The sequence below is a fragment of the Gorilla gorilla genome, chromosome 5, assembly GCF_029281585.2.
Source record: "Gorilla gorilla gorilla isolate KB3781 chromosome 5, NHGRI_mGorGor1-v2.1_pri, whole genome shotgun sequence".
Classification (NCBI taxonomy): Eukaryota; Metazoa; Chordata; class Mammalia; order Primates; family Hominidae; genus Gorilla; species Gorilla gorilla.
In genome coordinates, this window is record NC_073229.2 from 37,448,627 (window position 1) to 37,472,267 (window position 23,641).

Below are 23,641 nucleotides of genomic sequence, written 5' to 3' on the forward strand. Positions count from 1 at the left end.
TGATTTATTAGAAGCTTTCCTTCCCAGTAAGCTTCTATTTAAATTGTTTATAGGTAAGAAGTACCTCTTACTTCTTTCAAATTAATAATGCATCTTCCTGTCTTTCTTCCCATACATGAACCCCTACTTCAGCCCCAAACCACCTGAAGACAGTACAGGACTCTAATACAGTGGATGGTCAAGAACTGTCTGGGGCCAGCTTAGGGTTATAACCATGTACATACTACTTCCCACATCTCCATCAGATTTTCAATTATGGAAATAAACCTCAGCAGGTTGGTATGAAGCCTGATTCTAGAAAGGCTAAATATGCCACTAAGCTGCCTGCCAGACGCTGCTAGTATCAACATTCTGCTCTTCATTCCAAATTGCAGTTTAAAATCAGTCCTTCTTTTTCCCAAATATCATGGCCACCTGTTTATGTCTTCTTTTCCTCTCTGACCAGCATGAAAATATTTCTTTAAAAAATTGAATTAATGACTTTTTCTCTTCATCAACTTCATTAAATGTAGAGATTAGGCTGATTTTTTAACCTGATCAGAGTTCACCATCTACAAATACTGCAAGGGTGTTGTTCCTCATGCAAAGACACTCTTTTTTATTATTATTATTATACTTTAAGTTCTGGGATACATGTGCAGAACGTGCAGGTTTCTTACATAGGTATACATGTGCCATGGTGGTTTGCTGCACCCATCAACTCATCATCTACATTAGGTATTTCTCCTAATGCTCTCCCTCCCTTTGCCCCCAACCCCTGACAGGCCCCGGTGTGTGCTGTTCCCCTCCCTGTGCCCGTATGTTCTCATTGTTCAACTCCCACTTATGAGTGAGAACATGTGGTGTTTGGTTTTCTGTTCCTGGTTAGTTTGCTGAGAATGATGGTTTCCAGCTTCATCCATGTCTCTGCAAAGGACATGAACTCATTCTTTTTTATGGCTGCATAGTATTCCATGTGTATATGTGCCACATTTTCTTTATCCAGTCTAACATTGATGGGCATTTGGGTTGGTTCCAAGTCTTAGCTATTGTGAATAGTGCTGCAGTAAACATACATGTGCATGTGTCTTTATAGTAGAATGATTTATAGTCCTTTGGGTATACACTCAGTAATGGGATTATTGGGTCAAATGATATTTCTGGTTCTAGATCCTTGAGGAATTGCCACACTGTCTTCCACAATGGTTGAACTAATTTACACTCCCACCAACAGTGTAAAAGCATTCCTATTTCTACACATCCTCTCCAGTATCTGTTATTTCCTGACTTTTTAATGATTGCCATTCTAACTGGCATGAGATGGTATCTCATTGTGGTTTTGATTTGCATTTCTCTAATGACCAGTGATGATGAGCTTTTTTTCATATGTTTGTTGGCCGCATAAATGTCCTCTTTTGAAAAGTGTCTGTTCATATACTTCACCCACTTTTTGATGGGGTTGTTTTTTTCTTGTAAATTTGTTTAAGTTCTTTGTGGATTCGGGATATTAGCCCTTTGTCAGATGGATAGATTGCAAAAATTTTCTCCCATTCTGTAGGTTGCCTGTTCACTCTGACGATAGTTTCTTTTGCTGGCAAATACACACTCTTGCTATGCTCACCTAAAGTTACATTTTCTGTGAATACCACTTTCAGACAAGAAATGCAATTACAAAAATTATATCTGATATTTATAATTTCTTAGGCCTATACCTGCGGTGAATTGGTTTCACACTAGAGGAAATGCAAATTACTTTGAATCCAGGTGGAAGAGTATTCTCAGACGTGTTTATTGAAAATTCTACAGCAAAACAAACGTAGCAGCTTAGAGAATCAGTAAGAGCTAGAGAGATGAAAATTTTTTACCTGCTCAAATTCAAAATATTGCTTGTGTGCATTTGCATATATACATATATGCTGTAAATACATAAGAATATGTAATACACATTCATTGTCTCAAACAATCAGGGCTAGCCACCGAAGCACATCCCTCAGGTTGTTTTTGTGGAAAGCTGACTTCACTAGCATATTTATTTCTTTGCTCCCCAAAACCTGACTCTTCACAATGGCAAACCTTTTGGGAATACATAAAATATGCAACAAATGTGTTTGTCAGCTTGCCTAGCTTCTAATTGAAAGCCCCAAATCACCAGAATAAAAGTAAATAGGAAATTATGTTTAATACACCAAATCAATGAAAAGCATATAGAAGTTAAAATTGTCCTTTTTCATGAAGCCCCCAACTGTGTGCTGGCTGAAGAAATGACAGATGTTCTTGAGTTGACTTCTGTGTATATATGTTCCTTGATGCAACCTGAAGTTCTCTGTAGTGAACATTACACTAAGTTCCTGAAATTATTCAGAAGGGTGCTGTTCACTCGTCAGAGTCTTAATGAAGGGGAAAACAGAACAGGGCATTTTTCTGGGAGGGGAGAATTATATCTTTTTCTCCTGTGGGTATTGTGGTCTGCTTGCTTGCTGGCTTGCTTGCTGGTGAATATTTGCTTTGTAGAGAGTTTCTGGTTTCCTTGGGAAGTTGTGTTTCTGATCACTACATTGGACACACACACACACTTTTCCAGAGTATCTGCTGTGTCATATCATTGTTTTATTAATTGTACTCCTTGGACTTAATGTTAAACAGACTGGATAGAAAGGTGATAGATGGAGAGAGAAAGAAAGAGAGAGAGAGAGAGATAGTCATGTACCCTCTGCTATATTCCAGTCCTCAAAAGATTTAAATTCCCCCAAAAAGTGCCTGACAGAAGAGAAAAAAATCAAATTTTTGCAAGTGATCTGCACTTTCACGAGAAAGTGACCCTAATGTGCATTTGATGTTATTTTCAGCTGCCCAGTGTCTGAATCCCGTTCCTAAAATCAAGGCAGCTTCTACTATATGAATCTTTACAGAAGGCAGAGCTCATCTCCCCTTTAGAAGCCTAAAAGGCCATTTTTCTGTGACCTCTGCCAAACTGGCCAAGGTTCATGGACATATGACCTAACCTCAGCCAATCAGATGCTACCACCCAAGACATTTAACCTGGTGGCCATGATGAAAAGACACAGAGATGGTGGAGAATATGCACCGCCATTAACGTCCAGTGACCACTGCAGTGGCAAAGGCAGTGCCAGCTAGGGTAGCAGTATTATCCTCAACAGGACGCTTCATTTGCTCCTGCCCAACTAGCAAGCATGGTTATCCAGGCTTCCTGGAAATTCTGTGAGATAATCAGTAGTTTTTCTTTTTATTTTCTTTTACTATAAATGTTTATCAGTACAACACATGTATGGAGCTGACAAATCAAGCAGAAGTAGAAGAGTTAGGAGGAAAAGCAACTATCCCCTGCTTCTGCTGTTAGTCCCTCTCATCCTCCAACCATGCTCCCTAGGCACTTTTAACTTCTTTATCTGTTTCTCCTGGAATTTATCTCCATGTTCCAAAATGACATGCTTACACTACTAGTCTTTGATTCACCAATATTAGACATTAATAACTGACTTCCTCTAAAGGTTAGATGAGGATTTAGCCTCTCTATCCCTTCTGTACGTTCCTTCACCCAGTCCTCCAAATACAGTCACATAACCACTTTATTTAAACCAACATATTATGTCCACATTATAAGGTTTATATAAAGGCATGTAGTGCATTCTGATTATCTTCTTTTTGTGCCATCAATTTTTGTCTCGCCTTTTTAGAGTTGCTGGTAGTTTTCTGTATACCAGTCGTTGATATGTTCCCAAATGTTTGATTGTACAATAATTTCTGATAATTTCTGTGTCTTTTTCCAGATGCTGTATCATATCAGATAATCTCTTCATGCCCCCTTTTTTCCTTGGGGATTTGATGTTTATCTGGTGGCTCTCTTTCCATTTGAAAGATTTTCTCTGATATTTGCAAGTTATTAGCCATCTGAGAACTATAAGACATTCATAGAGTGATGGCCTAAAACGAATGGGAAATCCCATGTACATGGGCGGGCACATGCCCTGGATTCTCTCTAGAGTGAATGGGGAAAGTCTACTGCTTCTTGGCGAACTCCTAAGTCCATGGAAGTTTTTTGTTTTTGTTTTTTCTGGGGCTGTTTAATGCCTCCAGAATAGAATCCACCACTCTTTCTCACTGGGGTATAAGCCTGGCCCCTGACCTTCTCAGGAGAGAGAAGCAAGGCATCCTACCAGGGCCAGCTACATACATTGCAAGGCCTAGTACAAAATGGAAATGTGGACCCCTTGTTCCAAAAGCAGGGGAAATGGCACTAATGTTACTAAAATATAAAACTTTTTCTTTTCTTCTGCAGTCTCTTTCTTGAATTGTCATAGTGTTTTGTTTTTACTATTTAAAGTTATTCTAAGTTTAAAAAGATTAAAAATTTAAACAATTAGCATGAATTTTTCAGTGTTCATCTTTATGTTGTGCAATGCCAGTTTTAAATGCAAATATAAGCACATTTAACACTTAAACAGGACGACTGAAATTACACAATTTCTGTTTCATAGTGTGTACTTGAATATAAGTTTCATTCTTACCAGAAAAATGGAAATGCTGCACAAAAAAATAAATAAGTAAAAACTCAATCATTTTTATCTTACTTTCATTTCCTTTTTTTAAAGACAGAATCTCACTCTGTGGCTCAGGCTGGAGTGCAGTGGCATGATCTCGGCTCACTGCAACCTTTACCTCCTGGGTTCGAGCGATTCTCATGCCTCAGCCTCCCAAGTAGCTGGGATCACAGGTGTGTGCCACCATGCCTGGCTAATTTTTGTAATTTTTAGTAGACAGGGTTTCACCATGTTGACCACGCTGGTCTCAAACTCCCGGTCTCATGTGATCCACCCACCTTGGCCTCCCAAAATGCTGGGATTACAGGAGTGAGCCACTGTGGCCAGCCTATTTTTATCTCACTTCTTAATAGATACATATTCTACTAACACTCCACATTCCTTACTGAAGAATAAATTGGGACAGAAAAGAAACTCTGAGTCTTACTATCTGTCCCATTCCATGTCATCATTTTTACTGTAGGTAGTCTGACTAATACAAGAAAGTAACAGGAGTAGAAAGGACATGATGGGGTTCCTCGGAGGTCATCGTTCTTAGAATGCATTGCCTTGTTCCTGCCTTTGAAAGTCCTTATTGGAACAGGCAGTGTGGCTTCTCAGGCCTGTCAGCAGCAGCATACTCACTCATAGACTCAACATCTTGCTTTGCACTCACTTTGAGGCTTGCTAACCTACCATACATCCTGGGTCCACTGAAGTTCTGTGCTCATGGGACATCAGAAACACTATATTTAAATAGGGCAGCAAGGAACAGTAGACACATGTATTATGCATATCTCCTCTGCTCACATTCATGCTTCGTCATCCCATCAAAATTCACTTATAAAACACAAGTTCAAAGATAAAATTATTCAGAATTTCAAGATGGCAGAGGAGAGCATTAAGTCAAGCACAGAGTCGATCTAAGTACTGCGCCCTGTGCCTTGTTTCCTACTCATCATTATGCAGACTTTCATTCAAGTCCGTTTTCAACACAACTGCCTCACCCTCACCTACAGTGGCGCCTGGTTTCTCTGAGTCTGTAACCTCCTCTCCTGTTCAGTTTCTTCAGAGAATAAAACTTTTATTTTTGACACGGAGTCTCGCTGTCCCCCAGGTTGGAGTGCAGTGGCGCGATCTCCGCTCACTACAACCTCCACCTCCTGGGTTCAAGGGATTCTCATGTTTCAGCCTCTTGAATAGCTGGGACTACAGGCGCTGGCCACCACGCCTAGCTACAGAGAATGCATCTATTCTGTGTTAAAGAACCATACCTTAAGGCCAGGCGCGGTGGCTCACATCTGTAATCCCAGCACTTTGGGAGGCCGAGGCGGGCACACGAGGTCAGAAGTTCGAGACCAGTCTGGCCAACATAGTGAAACCCTGTCTCTATTAAAAATACAAAAAAATTAGCCAGGTATGGTGGTGTGCACTTGTAATCCCAGCTACTTGGGAGGCTGAGGCAGGATAACCGCTTGAACCCGGGAGGCGGAGGTTGCTGTGAGCCGAGATCGCACCATTGCACTCCAGCCCAGGTGACAGTGCGAGGCTCCATCTCAAAAAAAAAAAAAAAAAAAAAAAGAACTATACCTGGAACATAAGGCAGATCCAAGAGGCACATGGGGAACAGGTCAGGGTTGATAAGGGTCTCAGTGGGATCAGCATGAATAGGAAGTCAGGTAGGTCCCTGGAGCCTGGGCAGGGCAAAGAAAAGTGGGTAGGCAGTGTATGAAATATCAGAACAGTGTCAATATGGGCATGAAAAATTAATCTGTTATTGACACATCAATTTCTTTATTTAACTGAAGGTTACTGTTTCTATTACAGAACATGTTGCACATTAAAAATGCCTTTTTTAGGCCTTTGACAAAATTCAGCAACCCTTCATGCTAAAAACTCTCAATAAATTAGGTATTGATGGAACATATCTCAAAATAATAAGAGCTATTTATGACAAACCCACAGCCAGTATCATACTGAATGGGCAAAAACTGGAAGCATTCTCTTTAAAAACTGGCACAAGACAGGGATGCCTTCTCTCACCACTCCTATTCAACATAGTATTGGAAGTTCTGGCCAGGGCAATCAGGCAAGAGAAAGAAATAAAGAGTATTCAATTAGGAAAAGAGGAAGTCAAATTATCCCTGTTTGCAGATGACATGATTGTATATTTAGAAAACCCCATTGTCTTAGCCCAAAATCTCCTTAAGCTGATAAGCAACTTTAGCAAAGTCTCAGGATACAAAATCAATGTGCAAAAATCACAAGCATTCCTACACACCAATAACAGACAGCCAAATCATGAGTGAACTCCCATTCACAATTGCTTCAAAGAGAATAAAATACCTAGGAATCCAACTTATAAGGGATGTGAAGGACCTCTTCAAGGAGAACTACAAACCACTACTCAATGAAATAAAAGACACAAACAAACAGAAGAACATTCCATGCTCATGGATAAAAAGAATCAATATCATGAAAATGGCCATACTGCCCAAGGTAATTTATAGATTCTATGCCATCCCCATCAAGCTACCAATGATTTTCTTCACAGAAATGGAAAAAACTACTTTAAAGTTCATATGGAACCAAAAAAGAGCCTGCATTGCCAAGACAATCCTAAGCCAAAAGAACAAAGCTGGAGGCATCACGCTACCTGACTTCAAACTATACTACAAGGCTACAGTAACCAAAACAGCATGGTACTGGTACCAAAACAGAGAGATAGATCAATGGAACAGAACAGAGGCCTCAGAAATAACACCACACATCTACAACCATCTGATCTTTGACAAACCTGACAAAAACAAGCAATGGGGAAAGGATTCCCTATTTAATAAATGGTGCTGGGGAAACTGGCTAGCCATATGTAGAAAGCTGAAACTGGATCCCTTCCTTATACCTTATACAAAAATTAATTCGAGATGGATTAAAGACTTAAATGTTAGACCTAAAACCATAAAAACCCTAGAAGAAAACCTAGGCAATACCATTCAGGACATAGGCATGGGCAAAGACTTCATAACGAAAACACCAAAAGCAATGGCAACAAAAGCCAAAATAGACAAATGGGATCTAATTAAGCTAAAGAGCTTCTGCACAGCAAAAGAAACTACCATCAGAGTGAACAGGCAACCTACACAATGGGAGAAAATTTTTGCAATCTACCCATCTGACAAAAGGGCTAATATCCAGAATCCACAAAGAACTTAAACAAATTTACAAGAAAAAAACAACCCCATCAAAAAGTGGGCAAAGGATATGAACAGACACTTCTCAAAAGAAGACATTTATGCAGCCAACAGACACATGAAAAAATGCTCATCATCACTGGTCATCAGAGAAATGCAAATCAAAACCACAATGAGATACCATCTCACACCAGTTAGAATGGTGAACATTAAAAAGTCAGGAAACAATAGATGCTGGAGAGGATGTGGACAAATAGGAATGCTTTTACACTGTTGATGGCAGTGTAAACTAGTTCAACCATTGTGGAAGACAGTGTGGCGATTCCTCAAGGATCTAGAACTACCAATACCATTTGACCCAGCCATCCCATTACTGGGTACATACCCAAAGGATTGTAAGTCATGCTACTATACAAACACATGAACATGTATGTTTATTGCAGCACTATTCACAATAGCAAAGACTTGGAACCAACCCAAATGTCCATCAATGATAGACTGGATTAAGAAAATGTGGCACATACACACCATGGAATACTATGCAGCCATAAAAAAGGATGAGTTCATGTCCTTTGTAGGGACATGGATGAAGCTGGAAATCATCATTCTGAATAAACTATCACAAGGACAGAAAACCAAACACCGCATGTTCTCACACATAGGTGGGAATTGAAAAATGAGAACACTTGGACACAGGGTGGGGAACATCACACACCAGGGCCTGTCATGGGGTGGGGGGAGGTGGGGGGGATAGCATTAAGAGAAATACCTAATGTAAATGATGAGTTAATGGGTGCAGCAAATCAACATGGCACATGTATACCTATGTAACAAACCTTCACGTTGTGCACATGTACCCTAGAACTTAAAGTATTTAAAAAAAAAAAAAAAAAGCCTTTTTTTTTTTTTGAGATAGGGTCTTGCTCTTATCGCCCAGGGTGGAGTGCAGTGGCTCAATCTTGGCTCACTGCAACCTCTGCCTCCCAGGTTTGAGGGATTCTCCAGCCTCGGCCTCCCTCGTAGCTGGAATTACAGGCATGTGCCACCACGTCCAGTTAACTTTTGTACGTTTGGTAGAGACGGGGTTTTACCATGTTGGCCAGGCTGGCTTCAAACTCCTGACCTCCGGTGATCCACTGCCTGCCTTGGCCTCCCAAAGAGCTGGGATTACAGATGTGAGCCACCGCGCCAGGCCAAAAAAATGTCTTTATTAAGTATGGCATCGTGAGAACTTGTGATTTCCTCAACGTGTTTTTGTTGGTGTAATGGGATTTAACGGATCTTGGGGTTTACACACCTGGTATTGCACCCTGGTTCCAGTATTCCCCAAGGGTAGCCATAGACAATTTATTTAACCCCACAGAGCTTTGCTTTTCTCTTCTGAAAGTAAATGGAGGTAACTATATCTAATCTCAGACCACTGTTGTGACGATAACGTGAAAATTGAAATTATATAGCATAGTGCCTAACACCATATTGATGCATAATGAATATTCATTTTCTGCCTTGTTTTCGATATTATAAAAATCTCTTATGAAGATATTTAAGTGAACCAAATGTCAAATTGAGAATGATAGAGGCCAAAACAGACTTTTTTAATCCTCAGAGGACAATGGATAATAGGTGCTATATAAGCACACAATTTTTTTTATTACACTAATGACTTATCCTCAGAGGACAATGGATAATAGGTGTTATATAAGCACACAATTTTTTTTTATTATACTAATGACTTTGCATATATATGTGGTATTAAGTGATAATGTATAACTGGCTTTTATTTACACATTGTGCACAAATAAATTTGTTTCAATTTGAACAAGTGGAAGTGGTTTATTCTGGAATTTTTTTGGATCTCTTTTATTTTTTTAAAGACAGGGTCTCACTCTGTCACCCAGGCTGGAGTGCAGTGGGGTGATCAGAGCTTATTGAAACCTTGAATTCCTGGGCTCAACTGATCCTCCTCCTTTAGCCTCCCAAGTAGCTGAGACTACAAGTGCATGCCACCATGCTCAGTTAATATATTTTTATTTTTATTTTTGTAGAGATTGGGTCTCACTGTTGCCCAGGCTGGTCTCCAACTCTTGACTTCATGCAATCCTCCCACCTCACCCTCTTAAAGTGCTGAGATTACAGGCATGAGCCACCATGCCCCACTGACCTAGTTTTTAGACATATCTTCACGGTTTCTAATTGGATATTTCACAACAACAATGTCTTTGTTCATTTTGAACATTCAACAGTTTTATATTTTGTTATTTTAAGGTGTACTCCAGGTGTCCTTTTTAATGTTGCTGTTTGCAGTTATGTCAAGTCATCAAACCATGGCTATCAAGGTGCCATATTGCAGTCCATTCATGACCCATGTTCAAATGGGGTTCCAGTAAGTGCGTCTTCAGCACTGGTATGCTTGGTGCATCCCAGGTCCTCCTTTTCAGCAATCATGTTTTGCTTTTTAATATAAATGATAATGATTGTCAGGGGATGCTAAAGAAACAACTCAAGAACCTCAATGGTATGTGTGACTGGTCCAAGGTTTAGAGTCAAGTACAGGACTAAATCACCATAGATATCAGACCTTCAGTTTAACCAGAAGAATAAATCTCTGTAGAAGTGTCATAAAGGTACAGTGCATATTCAATACAATGTAAAATGCTAAGAAAACTAGCAAACCTAACACAAACCGGCACAGGATTGAGTGCCAAGTAATTGATGATAAGAGTATGGTCCATGTTAGAATGTAAGAAGGTGTTAGAAGTGATCACCTACCCAGGTGATCACTCTGGATAGTGGAGCTGAGAATAGAAGGTGGGTTTCCCTAAACTCTGAAAGTGGGGATGGGGCTAGATAAAGAAGATGCGGCAAAGTCGTTACACTGACAGGAGACTATCCACATTATCTCATCGGAAAAGCCTTAATGATTCTCATAGTTAGGGGAGTAGTCATGTAATACATATTCTTGGTGCACCATGATTATTGGTTTTGTGCCTCGCCTTTGGTATTATAAAAATCTTTTACGAGAAATGATGACTTCAAGTGCAAGGAAGAGGATGGAAATACTTGACTCTCACTGGAAAACATGAGAAAGTTCATTCTGCTCTTGTCTCCCCCCATCTGCTCTGCAGGAAAGTAAATGCCCTTGGCACTGCCACAAAGCTTCTTCAAAGGAATTTGTGAAAGTGAGAGAAAAACTTTGCAGATGCCCTAGAGCTTCAGATGGCTTGCAGCCCCTTCTTGACAACACTCCCTGAAGACGGCCATTTATGACCTCCCCTTAAAGAAAAAAAACAGACTTGCTTCACTTCCAGCTTTTAAGCTTACTTGCAGGTATTTCCTGCATATATCTTGCTTAGCAATGACTCCATTTCATTAACAAACTATCCAATAATCCTGTTGTTACCACTCACTTCACAGCTGAAATACCTGGACCACAGAGAAACACCTGCCTAAAATTGCATGGATCAGCAGAAGCAGGAACAACTTTAAAATTCCCAATCCACTCAACAAGAATCTCCCAAGTATAGGGAGAGTGTCGGGATAACCTCCCAGTTCTGTTCTTAGCCCTTGCTTGTTGACTAGCTTTCTTGGCACACTGATGTATGAGAAATATGGCTTCCACTCTGTACATACATACATACAGAATGGTACAGGGAGTAGTCTTTTCCTCTTTGTGATAAACAAAAATAGCCATGCCTACATCAATACAAAATAACTACACAACTTTTTTTTTATCCTTTGGATTTGCCCTTGGAAACGGTCATCTATTAACAGCAATTGGATGATGTTTTTTTAATGGACTGGCACAGATGGTCTTGTATTTGACTCACTGGAACAGACAGTATTTTCTTTGGTAGGACCAACTGGAAAATGTTGGTTGGTTTTTGAGACACAAGGGACATAACCAGCGTTTTCAGACAAACCTAAGTCAGGTAAGCAAGCCTCTTTTCAAATCCCCAGTTTCAACGCAAGATAAACTTCTCTAAGATTTAAGTCAGTGTAAAATGTATGAGGTACCTCTTCCTTCCAGCGTCCCCCGTGCTTGACGAGGCAAAAGGAAGAAGACAGTGAGTGCTTAGCTGCCTTTTAGAGGATATTCATGAAAATCAGAAGAATGGCATGTGACACCTGTGGGAAAAGTTAAGGAAATTAAGATTCTTACATCGGAAAAAAATAACCCCTGGGGTGAGTTAATCTTCATGTATGTAAAGAGTAAATAGCTGCAAGATGCCATCTGATTTACTATAATAAGGGCAAAACACAAATTACTACATCTGAATTGCTGTCGATATAGCAATATTACACAATGAGGAAAGTGTAACCGGATGTTAAATTAGGCCTCATCGTATCTTGCTCTCGATTAAGGTGCCAATATATTAACAGACATCATAAAAAATATGAAACAGATCCTTAAATGCAGAGTTACAAAAGGGTTTGTTCCGTAACTCCTGAAGCCTCTCACTTACTTTGAAAATACAAAAGAATGGACATAGAGGAGACAAGAAGCAATAGTAAAAAGATTCTTCTGCAGACGACAGTTGCTATGCCTTGAGTCTGCCCATTCAGAAAGGGGTGGGGTGGAAGAGAGAGCATCCTCTGTCACCTCGAGCCTAGACTGGACCATTTGAAGATCTAGAAATGGGCAGTTGGAGGGTACAGAGTACTGGTTCCTGACTTAGCCTGAGAAAGCTGAATCAGCCCATGAAAGCAGGATCCAAATGACATTGGGATTCATCTTCACTCTCTAGCAAAGAGTATGTAACCTATCCCCATGGACCAGATAGGAGCTAAAGCAGCTTGCCATTGGGTCCTGTACACCAGGGTGGAATGCGGAGGGGCCCAAGGACCACAATGCTGGAGATGAAATCCATCAGAACTACATCCTGACTTCTGTTTGATTATGCAGATTCAAAGGAAAGGCATTCTGGCTCTAAAAACAAAAACAAAATTGGAAGATATAAGTAAGACTAAGAAAAAAGGAAGGAAACAACTCCCTTGCTTTTAGGTTTGCTCAGAGTGAAGCAAGATGAAGAAAAATCAGTTATAAACTTTAAAGTAAGGTGTCATGCTACTGATATAAAGAGAAATTAAGAGTTTTGAGGCAAAACCAGCTGTCAGACAGGTAGAAAATATGATATAGCTCTTGAGAAAAGAGAATGCTCCTGGAACAGATGGGCGCGCCTCTGAGCTTTATAAAGCACTAACTAGCTGTTTAAATAAGTCCTTAGCAGATGTTTTCAATGCAATTTTGGAGGTGAAATGGGGAAAAAAAAAAAAACAAAGTCCAAGGCACAAAGGGAATTGATATCACAAATAACAGACACTCTTGAATTCAGAGTGCAAGTTATTGTACAAAGTTTTTCTTTAAGACTAGCCACAGTATTTGTAAAACATGGAGCATATTACAAAATCTGCAATTAAAGTAATATATATTGCAATATTAGCCTTTAAAAGAGAGACATACTTAAGGAAAAAGATAGTTTGTGATGATATGTACAGCTCTTCATCTGAGACCAAAAGGGCAAGCAAACATTCATATCCACGCTACTATAGGTAATCGTTTTTCTTGTAATCGTACCCAGCTATGAATACATTCACAAGAAAGGAGAAAAATCACAAAAGGATAAAGGAAAAGATTCTTTTGAGTCTGTGTTGAATGTATTGATACTCAATACTGTGTTAAAAATATGTATTTAAAAAATAGAGCTCAGTCCATTGCACAGAAAATAAAGGAAACAGTGGGTTTTCTTGTCAGATGGCTCACATACATACATACTTAATTCAATCAGCAAATGTTTATCAAGTGCCTCAGGGTGCCAGGCAGTGGACTAGGTGACCCAGTAGGGAAGATAAATAATATCCAAACTCTACCATCCATAAGCCTCTCTTTCATGCCTGTTGCTCTCACTACTAGTACCTATTGCAAATTGACTTACCCATAAATGCTACTCACACTCACACATTTGGCCACCAAGCTGTAGGAATGATGGAGGGGCCATTCCAGGTGTGGAGCTAGAGAGATGGAGTAGGAAGTGGATATGGAGCCTCAGACTCCACCCAAGAGACAGACCAAGAGACTGAGGAAATGCGTAAGACCAGCACTCCACTGGATGTAGAGCCATAATCTAACCACGGTTCACATTAACGTCCACACCATGACTGTATGTCATTATTTAGAGTGGGAGGAGAGGAGAAATCAGAAAAGGGGAGGGAAGATAGCATCTGTGCCTATAAAATGTAAGCATATGTATTAAGAAACAACACAGAACAATCCCGGGATGAAAGACATCGAAGAGTAGGGAAAACAGAATGGATGAAACCTATTTTACTTGTCATTTTTTGACAGAATTCACATTAAGAGGTCATTAAATTAGGCATAGTGGTTTAAAGTTTGGAGTTTTGCCCCTAAGAAACTCAGGATTAAAACTATGGCTTTGCCACCCACTTCATGAGTAACCCCTAAGGTTCATTTTCCCCATCTGCAAAATTGAAATAAAGCAGTGCCCACAAAGGGTTGCTGTAAGGGTTAAATTAGATGACGAACACAAAGTACATTTATCATAGTGTGTGAAAATTATCAAAGGATTCAACAAATGTTTTGTTATTATTAATATTACCAATATTAAGCCTGCTTACAATGAGGCAACTTTTAAACTTTATTATAAAGACATATCTATTCTTCTGACTTCTCAGGGCATCTTGTTTGCAAAGTACTGCAGAGTTTATCATCAAGGCATTCAACAAATAGTTATTAAGGATCTATTATACTGCAGATACTGTGCTGGGAATATACCAGGGGGCAGGACAGGTCTGATTCCTGCTGTCATAGAGCTCAGAGTTTGGAAAAGAAATTACTCTAGAAATGTTACTGGCAAAGTTCTTGGCATCAGAGAATGTCAAAAGAATCTTTCCAAGATGCACACATGGGTCAAATAACTTTTACAGAACAAGTAAGAAAATCTCCCCTCTAAGAATACTAGAAGGAAGAAAAAAAAATGGACCTGAAAAACTCAGGCCTCAGAGAAGATGGAACATTTATCTGATAAAGGATCTTTGGATTAATTTAATTCTGCTGCCCACAAGCCTTGCTATTCCACACTCAATTTCTCTGACGCTTCCTCTCCTCTTGACCCTCCCTGTCACTATTCTAGTTCCTCATCTCTCACAGGTACTACTGCTAATGACTCCTTACTGTGCCTCTGACATCTGGGCTTAGGCCCCTCTCATCATTCCTTCAACCTTCCCTTCTTTCAAGGCATTTCCAATCATCTCATTCTGTTCAAAACTCTGCAACACCCTCCCATTGCCCACAGGGTACAATTCAACGGCTTTACACAGCAAACAAAGCTGTTCGCAAACCAGATGCTTCTTATGTGTCAGGTCTCGCCATTTCTTCTACCAACATTTTTATCCCGTTTTGACTACTTAAGGGTTTCAAAAGTACCATACTGTCTCTCACCTCTCTCTTTTTTCCACATTCCCTCTGCCCAAAATGTCCCAGCCTCCTTTGTAGGGCTCCTCCAGCATTATCTCTGCTCTTTAGACCTTGATTTTAGGAATCCTAATGTTGCATCACATGATTTGTTTGTTTGCTTTTGTGTCCATCTCTCCGCTGGATTGTAAGCTCCTTGAGAGCGAGTTTAGTATCTTTTATTTTGGAATCTCTACATCTGTGATATTGTATAAGCCAAAACAGATAGATACCCAGTGAGCCAGCAGCTATGTTTTGCAAAGCTTTTTTCACATTCATTATCTTATTTGATGTGCCTAGAAATGGTGCCTTTTAGAAACCAGGTGTAACTGGTAGAGCAGGTTTGAGGCATTTTTACATTGTCAAATGATAAAACCAAAATTAAGAAATATTCAGAAGTGGTAGGCTAGGGTTACATAAAGAAAAATAGCAGAAGTTTTTCCTCAAACTCTTGCATTATCTTCACATTCTCTCTCCTGCTAGACTATGTGACCTCTGAGTATAGGATTAAAAGCAAAAGAAACTGAAAAATAAAGGTAAATCATATAGCAAGAAAGCAGAAGGGATTTTCAGATGCAACACAATAAATGAATCTATTTCATCACTCCCTCGTTGTTAGTCACGCCTCAAAAAATTTACTCCCACAAAAGAATTTTCTGAAGTGTCTTCTATCTTCAAACCAAACAAAAAAACTTTCAAAATTTATGACCTATTTATTTTTTTGCTCTTTACAGCCCTCAGCTTCAAATTTCCAAAATGTTATCAAGTATTACATTTAATCTTATAACAAACTTACATCCCAGGTAGGATGTTGCCTATAGGACTCATGCTGGGTGATGCGTGGGTGATCCAAACAGGGAAACAATATTCCTTTAAGCCACATTAGCTCTCAACGGTGTCACTGGTCACGCGTAGAGAGGCAAATTCATGAGCAGCATTGGGGAGTTAATGAACGGCTGGCCAGATGGTGCCTGTCAGAAGGTGTTGACTTTTTAGACAACTGGGACTGTTTCCTGGGAGTAAATGAGAGGTGCGGTAGGGACGGATTGCATCTCAATCACACAGAAACAGACAGATTCACTGCTAATGAAAATAATCACATAGCCAGGCATATTTTTCCTCTTTTGATTTTATTTGTTTGTTTTACCTGGTAGACACAGAGGAGGATCTAGCTGAAACTATAACATCATATTAAACGATGCAATGGAGTAAATATGAAAAGCTACCTATAAACTATTAGTATTCTTAATTAGGAAAAATCAAATAGAATAAGGAAAAATAGTGCAAATTAGTGGTAAACTAACCTGGAATTAATATGGATATTTTGATTGCTATAGCATGAACTACTTGAAAATAAATAAAATTTGAAATACAATAGTGACCTGCAGATGTTATTGAAATATCATTCAAACTGGTGGAGTCCATTAAGGATATTCTGGCACTTTTGACTTTCCAGCATAATACATCTGAAACGAACCACTTTTACTAATTTGACCATTTTCACTTGCTGCTTTGCTGAACTGCAGAAGTTTTCCTATTACATGCTTACTGACATCTTTGGCAGGTAAACCTTGATACTCAATGCCCACATTTCAGCAGATATAATAAGTAGAAAACTTCATTGACTTTTTTGTTGCTATCAGAGAATATTACCTAAACATTTGTCTGCCTGTTGTGGTTACTCTTAGGTATTGCATAAAATCAGTTAAATAAATGCCATCACCAAACTATGGGTAGCCTGTTTGGTCACAGTAACAGACTCAGCAGACTGGGCAACTCTATTTCTTACCAGCTATGTGACCTCAGGCAAGTTGTTTAGCCTCTCCTTGCCTTGGCGCCCTGGTTAAAGTGAAGAGTCTATGAAATGAATGCGAAGAGTTTGACACAGTAGCTAGCATGTAGTCAACTCTCGTAATGCTTCTCTTTCCTGACTACAAAGAGCTCTCAGTCCAGGTCATTCATTCAGTTCCTTCTTATGTTTCCATCCTCCTTGATTGCACAAACTGGGTTTGTCTTCAACCTTGTGTCCATCCTAAACAGGCTTCTAGAAATTCAAAGCAATGTATTTGAAAATTTGCCTTGTTATCTAATAAGAGGCAGTGACTGTATGGAGCATAATATTAAGACACTTAATATTTTACCATCATTTTTTGCCACTTGAGTCAACCCCCCAGCAGGGGTCAATGTAATGGATTTTTCTAGCACAATTTCCTCTATGCTTTGAGAATTTCCTGGGGGCAGAGATTTCTTACAGACAGCTTAAACAATGCAATCAGTGGAAATAGATGAAGTTCCATATTCCTAGCACTGACCACAATATGTCATTTTTTTTCTTTCTTAAAGGTGATTTATTTTTATCTGTTTGGTTGTGAAACAAGGATCAGATTATACACATATACACATTGCTCAGAACATGAGGTTAAGCGTTTGCTCAGCTTCCAACTCCTTCTGCATTAGATATTGAAGCAACTGTCAAGATGTGGAACAGGATTTTCTTGTTGTTGGGATAATAATGGCATATATTTATTACCAGTAGACTTAATAAAATATAATGAATAACAAAATGGGAAAGATTTAGACAATTTCTACCTGTGTGTAAATGGAAAAGGCGGCAAAAACACTCAAAAGAGAACGTTAAAAACGTTCAGCACATCATGTTGCAGCATGATTAGCATGATACAGAACAGAGAAGTGATGCTGCCCTTGGGTACCACATTTAGTTCAGCCAACCTGGAATATAATGTGCAATGACCACCTTTTAGACATCGACTTTAAAAACCATGATAGCTAACTCAGAAAAGTCTCTGGTTTTTAAAACTTACCTTAATTTCAACTCAAGACACTCCATTTGAGACAAATATCCTTGATGTTAAAGCTGAATGACTAGAATTCTACTAAAACTATTATTAAGTTGATTTGAGTAATGCTTTGTGAAGACAATGACCTGTGAACAGAACTATTTATATTAAAAAGCAACAATGTTTCTATGTTTTAGTCTCTTGTCATGTCTCTCTCAATACCATGCTTTTATCTGGTTCACAGCGTCATCAGTGAGAATCACAGCATTAAGACCCAAGTATACTCAGCACTCTTGATTACTTTCACATTGAGAGTAATGCATGTATAATTGCAAATCAGTTGGCCTCCTAACTCTAACCCATTAGGTTTTCACATATCCATTAGTACAATTTACAGAATTAGAAGTGCTTCACTCACAAACATTTGCAGGCCACCTTTATCCAGTTACTTAAGAAAGTTTACTTGCATATTGCATGTGAGATGGCCACATAAACATGGATAGTATTCCACCTGGAACTGTGAAATATGCATGTCTCAAATAGAAGTTGAATTTTAACAAAGACTTTCTTCCCAAGGAACCATGATTTTCACACTGCAAGTTCAAAAGTAGGATTAGCTTAATCTCAATTCTAGTTTCTTATTAGGAAAATAGCTTTTCTCCACTAGACTCAAACATGTTCAGAAGAAAAGAAGACTGAGGACTGAGATGATGCTCTGGATCATTTAGACCAAATCCACTCTATCCTCATATATTTGAACCATATAGCCTTTTTGCCTCAGTTCTATTTTTCTTTTTCTTTCCAGGCACCATTAAAGAAGAATTAAATACTGACAGATAAAAGTTAGCCTCGCTGTAAGAATACAGTCAAATTGGCTGGGCACGGTGGCTCATGCCTGTAATCCCGGCACTTTGGGAGGCCGAGGAGGGCCGGATCACCTGAGGTCAGGTATCGAGACCAGCCTGGCCAACATGGTGAAACCCCGTCTCTACTAAAAATACAAAAATTAGCCAGGCGTGGTGGTGGGTGCCTGTAATCCCAGTTACTCGGGAGGCTGAGGCAGGAGAATCACTTGAACCTGGGAGGCAGAGGTTGCAGTGAGCCAAGATCACACCATTGCACTCCAGCCTAGGCGACAGAGCGAGATTTTGCCACAAAAAAAAAAAAAAAAAAAAAAAAACTAACAAAAAAAGCCACCCAAATTAGCCAAGCCAGAGAAATGCAGTAGTGTATTAATTCACCAGTGCTCATCAAATGAGGCTGAACAGGTTAAAAACTAGAATTTCTGGGCTTCTGCCCCACTACGATAAAACCACTTATGTAAAGGTTTAATTTCTGAGTACAGTGACCTTGAGTAAATTTCCCTGTCCTCCAGGCTTGTCCTCCCCCACAAAATCTTCCCTGACTGCCTAAGAATTCTTAAAATTCCTTTCATGTGAGGCAAATTTTTTCATTTCAAAAATGGCTCTAGAAGAAGCTATACATTTACTTAATTTTACATTAAGGTATCGATATCCTCAGAAGGGGTACCTCCTCTCTTAGTAAAATTCAAAGCCATTAAAATTTAGCACTGGAAGGAGAATCTACTACTGAGGAAGGTTGGCTTCGTGGGACGTCGACTCTTTCCTGTTCCACTGCTTGCCAGTTTTTTGTTTTGTTTGGTTTTGCTTTGTTTTTGTATTGTTTTGTTTTGTCTCTTGAGACAGAGTCTCACTCTGTCTCCCAGGCTGGAGTGCAGTGGTGCAATCTCGGCTCACTGCAACCTCTTCCTCCTGAGTTTGAGCAATTCTCCTGCCTTAGCCTCCCAGGAAGCTGGGATTACAGTCTCCTGTCACCACGCCCAGCTAATTTTTATGCATTTTTAGTAGAGACAGGGTTTCACCATGTTGGCCAGGCTGGTTTCGAACTCCTGATCTCAAGTGATCCACCTGCTCTGGCCTCCCAAAGTGCTAGGACTACAGGCATGAGCCATCACACCCAGCCTCCTCACCAGTTTTACCCCTTTGGGTTCTCTCCCTGTGGTTACTGTGGCAGCCCCCATGCTAACCCTCAGGAATACCATGCTCTTCCATTAATATTCTGAGTCATGTATGGCTAAAACTTCTTTTCTTAGTGCCTCTTAGCATAGCAGATACTGACTGGAACACCCAGGTCTTTATTCTGTATTAAAATACAACGCTGACAGGAGCAGGGGGAATAGAGAAAACAAGAAAAGGAAAGAAAGAAAGGGAAGTCACACACTATGACTCTGTATCTAGGGGCTTTATATGTCTGGGAGCTATTTCATTTTGTCCCCACATCAATCAGATAGGGAAGGTTTCATTATTCATGCTTTGTAAGTGGTACAAGACTCAGAGATTTAGGAACTTGCCCAGAATCAATCATTGGTAAATGACAGAGCTGGAATCCAAACCCAGGTGTGCATGACCTCACAGAGTAAGGTCACACCTGGCTCACATCAAGGGCTTGCTCAGTTGAGGGCACCAAAGGACCCCCACAGCCTCTCCGTTAAGTAGCTTAGGTTCCCCAGTAACTCCCCATAACCAATCTATCTCTGTAGGGAAGCTGCTGACACCTTCCAAAGGGAACCACCTCTCTGACAACTGACTAAGCTCATGGGTCAGATCAAAAGAAACACCCTGCCGCCCACCAGGATTTGTCTCTCTAGGTTTTGGCTGTCCAGCCTGAGACATCTTTCCAAGGTGACTGATACCCACTCAAATCCAGTAGGTCCCTGACCTTTACACACAGACCACTACACAACAGTTCCTTATGACCACACAGGCTTCCATATGCCTTCTGCACAGCAGTTACACACAATGTAACAACGGAGAATACTTCCCCTACAGACAATAGTAGCCTATTCTTACCTGAGGAGGCTACTAACTGTAGAAAGGAGGAAGAATAAGGTAGAAACAACTGTGAGCAAATGGGCTAAAGAGCAGTTTGGGTGTTAACAAAATCAGTCCCTTTCCCCTTTCTCCGTGAAGATCCTGCTCATTTCTGAGGCTCAGCACAGATTCCTCATCCTCGTGAAGCTTTCTGTTGTCTCCATGTAGTCCCAATTTACCCATTCTCTAATCCCATAATGTTTTGTTTATACCCTTTTTATTCCCCCAAAATTATGCTGTCCTATGATATAATTAGTTGTTTATGGTGCTCCACCCCAAGTAAAGTGAAAGCTCCTTGTGAGCAAGGATTGTGCCCAGTCTTACGCAGTTCACCAGGCATGTGCGAGGTAGCAACAGTAGTAATAATAATAATGGTAATGGCCACCATTTATTGAGTACTTACCACTGAGTACTCCTATCCATGCAACCCTTGCAATAAGGAACATTACCTGTCTTTTACAGATGTAGACACCAAAGTTTAAAATGACTAAGCAGCTTCCCCAAAGTCACACAACCAGTATATGGCTTCCATCCCACATCTGACTAACTCCCAAAGGATGTGGTTTTTCCCAGTCACTTCCAAATAAGTGTTTACTGAAAGAATAATAGTAAAACTTCACCTGTTTCCCAATTTTCCTCTGCAAATGCCTCCAAGTAAATTAAACAGGCAGAAGAGATTTTCTGTTGTTGTTGTTGTTACTGTCCAATAGGGTCCTGCCGAAGAAATCCAAATTTCATGGGCTTGTACTTCTAAGAGTCATCAGTAGCTCTGACATAAACATGTATGCATATAAAAAATAAATATGTATCTAAAGATACACCATTTTACTTTTATCTCTTCCATTATTTAGGTGGTCCTCTTATACTGGAGATATTCTTTCACCTATTATGAAGCAAGCCGGCTGACTCACTACTGTTCTAATGATAGTCTGTCTCCCTGACAACTCCTATAGATACCCTGGGGATACTCACACCCTGTGGGAAGGTATAAAACAAACCAGAGAATTTCCTGAGATCTATATTAGTATGTATTAAGCAATGTGAATTCAGTATTTTCATTTTTAATAGAATGAAAAATCTATAAGAAAACTAAATAGTCTTCAGATTATTTTCTGTGGGGAAAAAAATGATTCATTCCTCGATTAATCAAGCTTCATGGCACTGCGCACAAAATCCGTTTGCCAGAGGTCAGTGCTGTGAATATTAAATGGTTTTTGTGCTAGAATATTTAGATTATCCTAGCTTTTGGATACAAAGACTATTCCTACTCCGCTGAGGCAGAGAAGTGTCTTCTACCTGATGATAGTGTGAATCGGACATGAGCAGACAAGCCATGAGGAATATGAAATTACCATTATTGATGGTGGGGAAGTTAGAAGTAAAGAAAGAAAAATAAAGATAAGGAAGTCACACAAACACACTTAAAGACACATTCTTGGGAGGAGAGAATAGGAAAAGAGATGCTATGGCCACTATGGTACATTGGGCAGCCAGGATCTTATATAATGACCAAAGCGATAGGCTAACAACAGTATAAATCTCCATTGATGTTATAAGGTTTAAAAAATGTCTTTCACTCATTTGGTTCATCAATGAATCAAATTAATTTTTTTTAACAAATTGACTAGGGTTATTAACTCTGTTGGGCTGTTATTGGGAAAACAAGAAAATAATAAAAGATGGTTTTTTCCCTTGGGGCTCTCATAGTCTCCACTGCACATATATTGAATGCTTGCCCTGGGCCAGGCACTGTTCCCATGTCTGTTGGCCCCACTAGACAAGAAATCTTCAAATGTAGGAAAAGACAACCATGTAAGAAAACCATTACGATGAGGCATAATCAGTGCTAACGGTGGGATGGCCTTGGGATATATTATCAATATATTATTAATATATTGATTGAGATTATCTTGATTAATGACTAAATGCTAACTATATTGCATGGCAACATGGGCCTGAGACACTCTGCCACTTTTGAAAAACAACAGAGAAAATTAGCCAGGCATGGTAGCCAGTGCTGTAGTCACAACTACTCACTCGGGAGGCTGAGGCATGAGAATTGACTGAAACCAGGAGGCGGAGGTTGCAGTGAGCTGAGATCATGAAACTGCACTCCAGCCTGGGTGACAGAGCAAGACTCTGCCAAAAAACAAAAGAAAACAAAACAAACAAACAAAAAACCAGTATCCTCATGGTAGCAGCCCAGTGTCTTTAAGGGAATAGAAACAGAGGTGGCTGGAAACAAGGGCAGAAGCCAAGCATAAAGGATCTCAGATACTTTCATCTGGATTTTGAACTTTATCCCATCGGTAATGGAGAAATACTAAGGAACTAAATGTACACAGAGAAAAATATAACCAACAGCATAAGGGAATAAATATGAAGAACTAATGATTAAGAGCTAGGAAGGTGAATGAACAAAGAAATGAGAAGATTATTTGTGGCAGACATGACAACCATTTCTTACCCTCCTTTCTCTTGCTTGACTCTGACTACAAAGTCAAAAATCAGGATACTGGCTTTCTAGCCTCCTTTAGAATTAAAGCAGGTCATGTGACCAATCATGTTGCCATAGGATCCTGGTTAGGACAATGAGCTTAAGAGAATATTCGCTGGGGCTTTCTGCATACACAAACCCAAAGGAATTGTACTAGTTAACAAAGATTTTCCTTTCTTAATAAGAGTAAAGGTTCACCAAGCAAGATTCCTCTCATCCCCTGCCACTCCCTGTTTAATGCCTTTGTAAAAACTGTAATTTGGTGAATCCCAATACTGT

The 23,641-nt window shown here is 39.7% G+C and overlaps 1 long non-coding RNA gene across 1 annotated transcript in view; it reads right to left on the reverse strand.

The window, feature by feature from the left end:
- The window catches only part of LOC101136127 (uncharacterized), a 71,105-nt gene that overhangs the window by 8,563 nt on the left and 38,901 nt on the right, over positions 1–23,641 (reverse strand). Inside the window, exon 3 of the long non-coding RNA XR_010134187.1 lies at positions 21,486–21,579. This is a non-coding gene — a long non-coding RNA (uncharacterized lncRNA). The remainder of the gene's footprint in view (positions 1–21,485; positions 21,580–23,641) is intronic.